At 47.0% G+C, this 11,296-nt stretch overlaps 2 pseudogenes; one reads left to right on the plus strand and one right to left on the minus strand.

The window, feature by feature from the left end:
- Positions 1-604: 604 nt before the first annotated feature.
- LOC134961963 (5S ribosomal RNA) lies at positions 605-723 on the minus strand (annotated as a pseudogene).
- A 1,479-nt stretch (positions 724-2,202) lies between these two features.
- Positions 2,203-2,321, plus strand: LOC134961965 (5S ribosomal RNA; annotated as a pseudogene).
- The last annotated feature ends 8,975 nt before the right edge of the window (positions 2,322-11,296 follow it).

Here is an 11,296-nt window from a genome sequence, read left to right on the forward strand (position 1 = left end):
CTTCAGCAAGGCCGGGGTTACTATTCCACAATGTTAGAAAAGGGGGGGTTTGGGTTTGGGAATACCGCACAGGATCAAAAAAAGAGATTATAATGAAAACAGTAAATGAAATATTTGCTCCGAGAAAAACTGACAGATTAGACGGTAGTCTAAGATAAATCACCTTCTACCATCAGAATAAATCTCTATGGGCAGACAAAATGGTGATTGTCAGCGGTGCTCCCAAAGGTCCGAACGTATTTGAATTTAGGAAAAGAAGAAAAAGTGACCTTGGGTGGGAGCACTCATTCCCGGAGAGTTATTTGCAGATATGATGTCTGTATGAGTAGTAATGTGATAATGAGAAGATTAAAACATAACTTTTAATAGTCTATATATAAAAGGCTAGGTACACTAATGGAGTTTACTGAAAAAAAAATTTTCTTGTTTAAAAAAACACAAGATACCCAATTTAATAATGAGATGGCTGTAAACTTTCTAAGCCATACATAAAGTTAAATCTGCGAACATATTGATGGATTGTTACTGTGATAATTCAGTATCTAGCAAGCAAATGCCCATCCCTCCGTGGGTTCAGTGCAAACACCAATTCAATTCCACTGGAGACCCACAACACCTGGTATTCCTAAGTGGTCTCCCACTAAAGTACTGACCAGGCCCAACACTGTATCGCCTCCAAGATCGGACGGGATTGGGCATACCCAGTGTGGTATGGTAGTGGGTGACGTATGGAAAAGGGCAGAGAGTGCAACTGATTGCGGGATGTGTGTTATTGTGCCAGTTAGCCAAATACAATCCTCCTTATTAGATAAATTTGTTGACCGTCATTGCACCAATTTAGCGACCCAAACACATGGGTATGCAGAGGTTAAATCATATGGTCAACAGGAGTTGATAGCATAAGCCTCTGTTGTATTGTTCGTGGCGTGAGGCAAAACAAAAAGAGTAGCCTATTATAATTTAAGGCATGTGTAAAGAACAAACACAAAATTCCAATGAACCAAATGTCTGTTATTGCAGATTAAATCTGTCCGTCAGGAAAGCTACCCGTGAACAAGCCGACTGCGAAACGTACGTTGGGTACGTGATTGTGGGTCACGGAGAGCGCTCTCACGTGACCAGTCTCAGACCAGCAACGGAGGACAGGAGACCGGGCGAGACGGCCAGCCTGCACACCGCACGGACTTAGGCGGCTCGGCGGCACTCGACGGGACAGGGAGGCGCACGGCATAAGTATCCTCTCTCCCCCTTCCCCCCTGCTCACTGCCCCCACCATCACCATTAAGCCAAATATTTATTTGGGCAACCTTATTTTGCTGGTTTTGAGGTGCAAGTATATGCTTAGAATCATCAACTGCAGGTGTTGTGCACTATTAGTTACACCGCTACCCGTGATATTTAGTTGCCAATTCTTTGTCTGATAATCACTTGAGCTGCTTTTCATGTTTTATATACGGAAAATAGCAGTTTTTTGCTTTGTCAAGCACACAATAATTTATCATAGGTGCTATCTATGACTAACTGCACTATTACTTGTGGCATTTAGCCACTAATTTTTGCCTGTAAATTGTTTAGGCTGTTTTGTATGCTTAAAAAATGTAAATTGAGTATATAATTATAACATAGTGCAGGGCAGTGGTAGCTGCAACGATGTGTGCTTTTTCTTTTTAAAAAATTACATTTGGCTTCTAAGTATCAGCTTATGTCAAATTTATGGCAACAATTGTATTGGTTATATCAGCTGCTGGTATGCGAGTGTTCATGGTTTGCACTGTCTAAACCTATTGCAGCAAATATATATTCTTTTAAAGCACATCTACCTATGTATCTGTGTGCTAATTTAGCTAATCCTTCCATCGTTGATACTATTCAATTTTTGCTTTCCTGACGGACAGATTTAATCTGCAATAACAGACATTTGGTTCATTGGAATTTTGTGTTTGTTCTTTACACATGCCTTAAATTATAATAGGCTACTCTTTTTGTTTTGCCTCACGCCACGAACAATAACAACAGAGGCTTATGCTATCAACTCCTGTTGACCATATGATTTAACCTCTGCATACCCATGTGTTTGGGTCGCTAAATTGGTGCAATGACGGTCAACAAATTTATCTAATAAGGAGGATTGTATTTGGCTAAAACTGGCACAATAACACACATCCCGCAATCAGTTGCACTCTCTGCCCTTTTCCATACGTCACCCACTACCATACCACACTGGGTATGCCCAATCCCGTCCGATCTTGGAGGCGATACAGTGTTGGGCCTGGTCAGTACTTTAGTGGGAGACCACTTAGGAATACCAGGTGTTGTGGGTCTCCAGTGGAATTGAATTGGTGTTTGCACTGAACCCACGGAGGGATGGGCATTTGCTTGCTAGATACTGAATTATCACAGTAACAATCCATCAATATGTTCGCAGATTTAACTTTATGTATGGCTTAGAAAGTTTACAGCCATCTCATTATTAAATTGGGTATCTTGTGTTTTTTTAAACAAGAAAATTTTTTTTTCAGTAAACTCCATTAGTGTACCTAGCCTTTTATATATAGACTATTAAAAGTTATGTTTTAATCTTCTCATTATCACATTACTACTCATACAGACATCATATCTGCAAATAACTCTCCGGGAATGAGTGCTCCCACCCAAGGTCACTTTTTCTTCTTTTCCTAAATTATTCCACAATGTTGTGGTACCGAAACCAGACGGTTCGGTGAAACCCATTTTAAAATTGAAATCCTTGAACACTTATATACGAAGGTTCAAGTTAAAAATGAAATCGCTCAGGGCGGTTATTGCAAGCCTGGACGAGGGAGATCACATGGTATCTCTGGACATCAAGGATGCTTACCTGTATGTCCCCATTTACCATCCTCACCAGGAGTACCTCAGTTTTGTGGTACAGGTTTGTCGTTACCAATTCCAGACGTTGCCGTTCGGTCTATCCACGGCACCGAGAGCATTTACCAAGGTAATGGCCGAAATGATGATACTCCTTCAAAAAAAAGGGAGTTTTTAATTATCCCGTACTTGGATGATCTCCTGATAAAGGCGAGGTACAAGGAGCAGTTATTGGTCGGGATAGCACTATCTCGGGAAGTGCTACAACAGCACAGCTGGTTTCTACGACAAGTCTACTGTTCCTGGGGATGGTTCTGGACACAGACCAGAAAAAAGGGTTTCTCCCGGAGGAGAAAGCCGAGGAGCTGTCATCTCTAGTCAGAGGCCTCCTGAAACCAAAACAGGTGTCGGGGCATCACTGCACGCGAGTCCTGGGAAAAATGGTAGCTTCCTACGAAGCAATGCCATTCGGCAGGTTCCATGCAAGAGCTTTTCAGTGGCACCTGTTGGACAAGTGGTCCGGATCGCATCTTCAGATGCATCGGCTGATAACCCTGTCTCCAAGGACCAGGGTATCTCTACCGTGGTGACTGCAGGGTGCTCATCTTCGAGAGGGCCGCAGATTCGGCATACAAGACTGGGTTCTGGTGACCACGGATGCCAGCCTTCGAGGCTGGGGGGCAGTCACACAGGAAAAAAAAAACTTCCAGGGACTATGGTCGAATCAGGAGATTTCCCTACACATAAACATTCTGGAACTGTGGGCCATTTACAATGCCCTAAGTCAAGCAAGACCCCTGCTTCAAAACCAGCCGGTACTGATTCAGTCAGAACATCACGACGGTCGCCCATGTAAACCAACAGGGCGGCACAAGAAGCAGGATGGCGATGGCAGAAGCCACAAGGATTCTCCGATGGGCGGAAAATCATGTGTTAGCACTGTCAGCAGTGTTCATTCCCGGAGTGGACAACTGGGAAGCAGATTTTCTCATCAGACACGACCTCTACCCGGGAGAGTGGGGACTTCATCCGGAAGTCTTCCAAATGATTGTACACCATTGGGAAAGGCCACAGGTGGACATGATGGCGTCCCGCCTCAACAAAAAGCTAAAAAGATATTGCGCCAGGTCAAGGGACCCTCAGGCGATAGCTGGGGACGCTCTGGTGACACCGTGGGTGTACCAGTCGGTGTATGTGTTCCCTCCTCTGCCTCTCATACTTAAGGTACTGAGAATAATAAGAAGGAGAGGAGTAAGAACTATACTCGTGGTTCCGGATTGGCCAAGAAGAGCTTGGTACCCAGAACTTCAAGAAATGATCTCAGAGGACCCATGGTCTCTGCCGTTCAGACAGGACCTGCTGCAGCAGGGGCCTTGTCTGTTCCAAGACTTACCGCGGCTGCGTTTGGCGGCATGGCGGTTGAACACCGGATCCTAAAGGAAAAAGGCATTCCGGAGGAAGTCATTCCTACGCTGATTGGGGCTAGGAAAGATGTGACCGCACAACATTATCACCGCATATGGTGAAAATATGTTGCTTGGTGTGAGGCCAGGAAGGCCCCAACAGAAGAATTTCATCTGGGTCGATTTCTGCACTTCCTACAGTCAGGAGTGACTATGGGCCTAAAATTGGCTTCCATTAAGGTCCAGATTTCGGCTCTGTACATTTTTTCTTCCAAAAAGAACTGGCTTCACTGCCTGAAGTTCAGACTTTTGTTAAGGGAGTGCTGCATACTCAGCCTCTTTTTGTGTCTCCGGTGGCACCTTGGGATCTCACCTTGGTGTTGAGTTTCCTAAAGTCACATTGGTTTGAGCCACTGAAAACCGTGGATTTAAAATATCTCACGTGGAAAGTGGTCATGTTGTTGGCCTTGGCTTCGGCCAGGCGTGTATCAGAATTGGCGGCTTTGTCATGTAAAAGCCCTTATCTGATTTTCCATATGGATAGGGCAGAATTGAGGACTCGTCCCCAGTTTCTCCCTAAGGTGGTATCAGCGTTTCACTTGAACCAACCTATCGTAGTGCTTGCGGCTACTAGGGACTTGGAGGATTCCAAGTTATCTGGACGTAGTCAGGGCCTTGAAAATTTAAGGTTTCCATTTCCAGGACGGCTGGAGTCAGGAAAACTGACTCGCTATTTATCCTGTATGCACCCAACAAGCTGGGTGCTCCTGCTTCGAAGCAGACGATTGCTCGCTGGATTTGTAGCACAATTCAGCTTGCGCATTTTGCGGCTGGACTGCCGCATCCTAAATCAGTGAAAGCCCATTCCACGAGGAAGGTGGGCTCTTCTTGGGCGGCTGCCCGAGGGGTCTCGGCTTTACAACTTTGCCAAGCTGCTACTTGGTCAGGGTCAAACACGTTTGCAAAATTCTACAAATTTGATACCCTGGCTGAGGAGGACCTAGAGTTTGCTCATGCGGTGCTGCAGAGTCATCCGCACTCTCCCGCCCGTTTGGGAGCTTTGGTATAATCCCCATGGTCCTTACGGAGTCCCCAGCATCCACTAGGACGTCAGAGAAAATAAGATTTTACTCACCGGTAAATCTATTTCTCGTAGTCCGTAGTGGATGCTGGGCGCCCGTCCCAAGTGCGGACTGTCTGCAATACTTGTATATAGTTATTGCCTAACTAAAGGGTTATTGTTATGAGCCATCTGTTGAGAGGCTCAGTTGTTATCATACTGTTAACTGGGTATAATATCATGAGTTGTACGGTGTGATTGGTGTGGCTGGTATGAGTCTTAAAAAAAGGGGGGGGCCTGGACTGCACACCCTAATACTAAAGATTTCAAGAGGTGCTATCATGCTGAGGCTTCTAATACTATGCTGGAGGAAGAGAGATGCAGATGCACACTCCTAGCACTAAGAACACTGATAGTAAAAATAATTTAAATAAACTCTCACAATTAAAATGGAGTATAATTGAAGTTCTTAGCACACATTTGCGCAAATATGCGGGCCCATGTACCGCGGCCAGGTGACTTCATCACATGGGTCCCTAACATTCCTAATGCTATCACATTATATAAATTTATACAGGACTTACCTCTAAATAGTGCCCTTACAATGTGTGATCTGAAATGCAGGAACCTAGCTAATGAGTCTTACCCGGGATTCCAAATCCTTCCTTATTGTGTCAGCTCTTCCGGGCACAGTATCCTAACTGAGGTCTGGAGGAGGTTCATAGTGGAAGGAGCCAGTGCACACCAGGTAGTCCTCAAGCTTTCTTTAGTTGTGCCCAGTCTCCTGCGGAGCCGCTATTCCCCATGGTCCTTACGGAGTCCCCAGCATCCACTACGGACTACGAGAAATAGATTTACCGGTGAGTAAAATCTTATTTTGTATTCATGTATTTGCTATTAAGCTTCAAGACATTCATGCTTTTGTTTACTCTTGCTGTGTTCATGTATGTCATACCTGTATGGTGATCTTTTGGCGCCACAGAACATGTAAATAAACGCTGATGATTGAAGCAGAAAACATTCTTGTGCTTTTTCTATAAAAGTTCCTTTCACAAATAGGGGGTTATGCAGAGATGAACGCAGCTCGCTGCAGACGCAGTCAGATCTGCGTTCATCTCTGCAAGAGTGCAGGGTATGCCAAATCAGAGCTGTTTATATGGGATGCGGCCAGGATGTCAGCGCTCGGGATGCTGGCTGGAATCCTGACACGCGGCAAAATCCCAGCCCCGGAACTCCGACATCAATTGGAGTACCGATGCCAGAATCCCGACCGCCGTTAGCCCAAATGTAAATATGGCGGGGTCTCCAAGATTTTAGTTGCAGTGGGGGAAGGTTAGGTTTAGGCTGCAGGGAAGGGTTAGGCTAGGCAGAGCCGTCACTAGACTTTTTGGTGCCCTGTGCCAGAAAGAGAATTGGCGCCCCCCCTCCCCGCCCCCCCCAACTCAATTTTCCAATAGGGACATAAGGCGCATGCCTCGCGGGAAAGAGGTATGACAGAATTGATACCAGAGAAAACCCATGCTGTGATGCACCTTTATATATATATATATATATATATATATATATATATATTTGGACACAAATCCTCTTTATACCACATCATGCACTCAACACGAGAGATTGCCACCATTCAGCCACAATACCCCTCATAAAATAATACATTTTAATATACTGCCACACGCCGTACTCAAACCCACAACTTGCTGCATCCCAGCCAAACACCCCACCCACTGAGCCACTTGATCCAGCATAAAAACGATAAGATTTCTAACTATATGAGGCTACCTGCACCCCGTAAAAAAATAACCAGCATCATAATCAAGCAAATCCATGTAGTGTGCAGCCACACATCCAATCTCTTGCAGCCACACACTACACAGATCTGCCAGCCACAACGCTGATCACCCCTCCACAAAGTGCAAGGTAAGCTTCAAATAGTTAAAAGCTTGGAATTCTCTAGCTTTCTATGCAAGGGCAGAAAGCTCAATGAATAGAGTGTCCGACTGCAATGTCATAGGCAACGGGTTCGAATCCCAGACACATCAGCATCCCAAAAATAGGATTTTAATACCTACCGGTAAATCCTTTTCTCTTAGTCCGTAGAGGATGCTGGGGATGCTTCAAGAACCATGGGGTATAGACGGGATCCGCAGGAGACATGGGCACACTATAAGACTTTGAATGGGTGTGAACTGGCTCCTCCCTCTATGCCCCTCCTCCAGACTCCAGTTATAGGAACTGTGCCCAGGGAGACGGACATTTCGAGGAAAAGGATTTATTTACTTATTTTAAACTAAGGTGAGATACATACCAGCTCACACCACGAACACGCCCTACAACATGGCATTTAACAACGCATGCAACGGCATGACCAACAACAGTCACAGATTGACTGAACTCAACGCAACATGAGTGTAACAATAACCAAACTGCAGATACAGCCTGCACTGGGACGGGCGCCCAGTATCCTCTACGGACTAAGAGAAAAGGATTTACCGGTAGGTATTAAAATCCTATTTTCTCATACGTCCTAGAGGATGCTGGGGATGCTGGGCTTTTGTGAGACAAAGCCGCCAACTCAGACACTCGCCTTGCAGATGCCAAGGCCAACAGCATGACCACTTTCCAAGTAAGGAATTTTAACTCAACCTTGCGCAAAGGTTCAAACCAATGTGATTGCAAGAATTGCAACACCACATTAAGGTCCCATGGTGCCACTGGGGGCACAAAGGGAGGTTGGATGTGCAGCACGCCTTTTACGAAGGTCTGAACTTCTGGAAGGGAGGCCAATTCTTGTTGAAAACAGATCGACAAGGCCGAAATCTGTACTTTAATAGAGCCTAACTTTTGGCCCGCATCCACACCTGCTTGTAGGAAATGGAGCAAACGCCCCAGGTGAAATTCTTCCGTAGGAGCCTTCTTGGATTCACACCAAGACACATATTTTCTCCAAATACGGTGGTAATGCTTGGCCGTTACTTCTTTCCTACCCTGAAGAAGTGTAGGAATGACTTCACTGGGAATACCCTTTCGGGCTAGGATTTGGCGTTCAACCGCCACGCCGTCAAACACAGCCGTGGTAAGTCCTGATACACGCACGGCCACTGTTGTAACAGGTCCTCCCGAAGAGGAAGAGGCCAGGGATCTTCTATGAGCAACTCCTGAAGATCTGGATACCAGGCCCTTTTTGGCCAATCCGGAACAATGAGGATCGCCTGAACCCTTGTTCTTCTTATAATTTTTATCACCTTTGGAATGAGTGGAAGTAAAGGGAACACACAGACCGACTGAAACACCCACGGTGTCACTAGGGCGTCCACCGCTATCGCTTGAGGGTCCCTCGACCTGGAACAATATCTCTGAAGTTTCTTGTTGAGGCGGGATGCCATCATGTCCACTTGAGTAACTCCCCAACGACTTGTCACTTCTGCAAAGACCTCTTGATGAAGACCCCACTCTCCTGGATGGAGATCGTGTCTGCTGAGGAATTCTGCTTCCCAGTTGTACACTCCTGGAACGAAGACCGCTGACAGAGCGCTGGCATGTCTTTCCGCCCAGCGAAGAATCTTCGTGGCCTCGGCCATCGCCGCTCTGCTCTTTGTTCCGCCTTGGTGGTTTATGTACGCCACTGCTGTCACGTTGTCTGACTGAATCAAGACCGGCAGACCTCGAAGAAGATGTTCTGCTTGCAGTATGCCGTTGTAGACGGCTCTTAATTCCAGAATGTTTATGTGTAGACAAGCTTCCTGGCTTGACCACTTTCCCTGAAAGTTTCTTCCCTGTGTGACTGCTCCCCAGCCTTGGAGGCTTGCATCTGTGGTCACCAGGATCCAATCCTGAATCCCGAACCTGTGTCCCTCCAGAAGGTGAGAACTGTGCAGCCACCACAGAAGGGAAATTCTGGTCCTGGGAGATATAATTATTTTCCGGTGCATGTCCAGGTGAGACCCGGACCACTGGTCCAGCAGGTTCCATTGAAACACCCTGGCATGGAACCTGCCATACGGAATGGCCTCATAGGCCGCCACCATCTTCCCCAGCAACCGAGTGCAGTGAAGAACTGACACCTGATTGGCTCTCGAACCGGCGGCTGGTTTGAAGTCCTACACGCCGCCGCCCAACATAGCCGCGCTCTCCTCCGTGTTCCGCCGAAAGGAGCGGTAAGTAGCACGGAAGGGGGGGGGCACTGTGGGGGCATCTGTATACCTGGCACTGTGGGGAGCATTTGTATACCTGGCACTGTCGGGGGCATCTGTATACCTGGCACTGTGGGGGCATTTGTATACCTGGCTCTGTGGGGGCATCTGTATACCTGGCACTGTGGGGGGCATTTGTATACCTGGCACTGTGGGGGGCATCTGGATACCTGGCACTGTGGGGGCATCTGTATAACTGGCACTGTGGGGGCATCTGTATACCTGGCACTGTGAGGGGCATTTGTATACCTGGCACTGTGGGGGCATCTGTATACCTGGCACTGTGGGGTCAACTGTATACCTGGCACTGTGGGGGCATTTGTATACCTGGCACTGTGGAGGCATCTGTATACCTGGCACTGTGAGGGGCATCTGTATACATGGCACTGTGGGGGCATCTGTATACCTGGCACTGTGGAGACATCTGTATACCTGGCACTGTGAGGGGCATTTGTATACCTGGCACTGTGAGGGGCATCTGTGTACCTGGCACTGTGGGGGCATCTGTATACCTGGCACTGTGGGGGGACATCTGTACACCTGGCACTGTGAGGGGCATTTGTACACCTGGCACTGTGAGGGGCATTTGTATACTTGGCACTGTGGGGGCATTTGTATACCTGGCACTGTGAGGGGCATTTGTATACCTGGCACTGTGGGGGCAATTGTGGATCTGGCACTGCACTATTGGGGGCATATGTGTATCACGTCCCATTTTAACTGGCCACACCCATTTTTTTGGCGCGCGCGCCTCTGGCGCGCACACACACAGTACCTATATGGGGCAGACCTGCTGGGGGGCAGGGTCATTTTTTAAGTTGAGAATTTTTGTATGGCCCCCGAAGGATTTTATAAATATCCAAATGGCCCTCGGTAGAAAAAAGGTTCCCCACCCCTGCGGTAGAGACTCCATCGCCTTCTTAGAGTCAGCATTCCATTGATGAATCCACAATGCTCTCCTTGATCCCAAAAGGCCAATATCCCTTACAGCTTCTTTGAAATATGCTGCAGCGTCCCTGATGTGACCCAAAGTCAAAAGTACACTATCCCTGTCTAGGAAATCTACCTCAGATGACAAGTTATCTGCCCACTCTTCAATAGCGCTACTCACCCATGCCGAAGCAACGGCAGGCCTGAGTAGCGACCCTTTAGTTACATAAATGGATTTCAGGGTATTTTCCTGCTTACGATCCGCAGGATCTTTAGGGCTGCCGTGTCAGGGGACGGAAGTGCCACCTTTTCGGATAGACGCAATAAAGCTTTGTCTACCGTGGGGATTGACTCCCACCTTTCCCTGTCCCCAGAGGGGTACGTATATGCCATTGGAATTCTTTTGGGAACGTATCTGTTTGTCAGGATTTTCCCAAGCCTTTTCAAAAAGTGCATTCAGTTCATGAGAGGGAGGAAACGTTACCTCAGGTTTCTTTCCTTTAAACATACAGACCCTAGAATCAGGAACAGCAGGGTCCTCAGTGATAGGTAATATGTATTTTTTCGCCACAATCATGTACTGAATGCTCTTAGCCAGTTTTGGATGTAATCTGGCATCACTATAGTCGACACTGGAATCAGAGTCCGTGTCAGTATCTGTATCTGCTATCTGGGTAAATGCACGTGTCTGTGACCCCGAAGGGGTCTGGGCCTGTGACAAAGCATCTTCCATGGATTTCCTCCATGTCTGGTTCATAGACTCAGATTTATCAAATCTCTTAGCCAATTTAGTCACATTTGCGTTTAAAACACTTAACATATTGACCCAATCATCCGTCGGCGGTGCCGACACTGCCACT

Source organism: Pseudophryne corroboree, chromosome 9 (genome assembly GCF_028390025.1).
Source record: "Pseudophryne corroboree isolate aPseCor3 chromosome 9, aPseCor3.hap2, whole genome shotgun sequence".
Lineage (NCBI taxonomy): Eukaryota > Metazoa > Chordata > Amphibia > Anura > Myobatrachidae > Pseudophryne > Pseudophryne corroboree.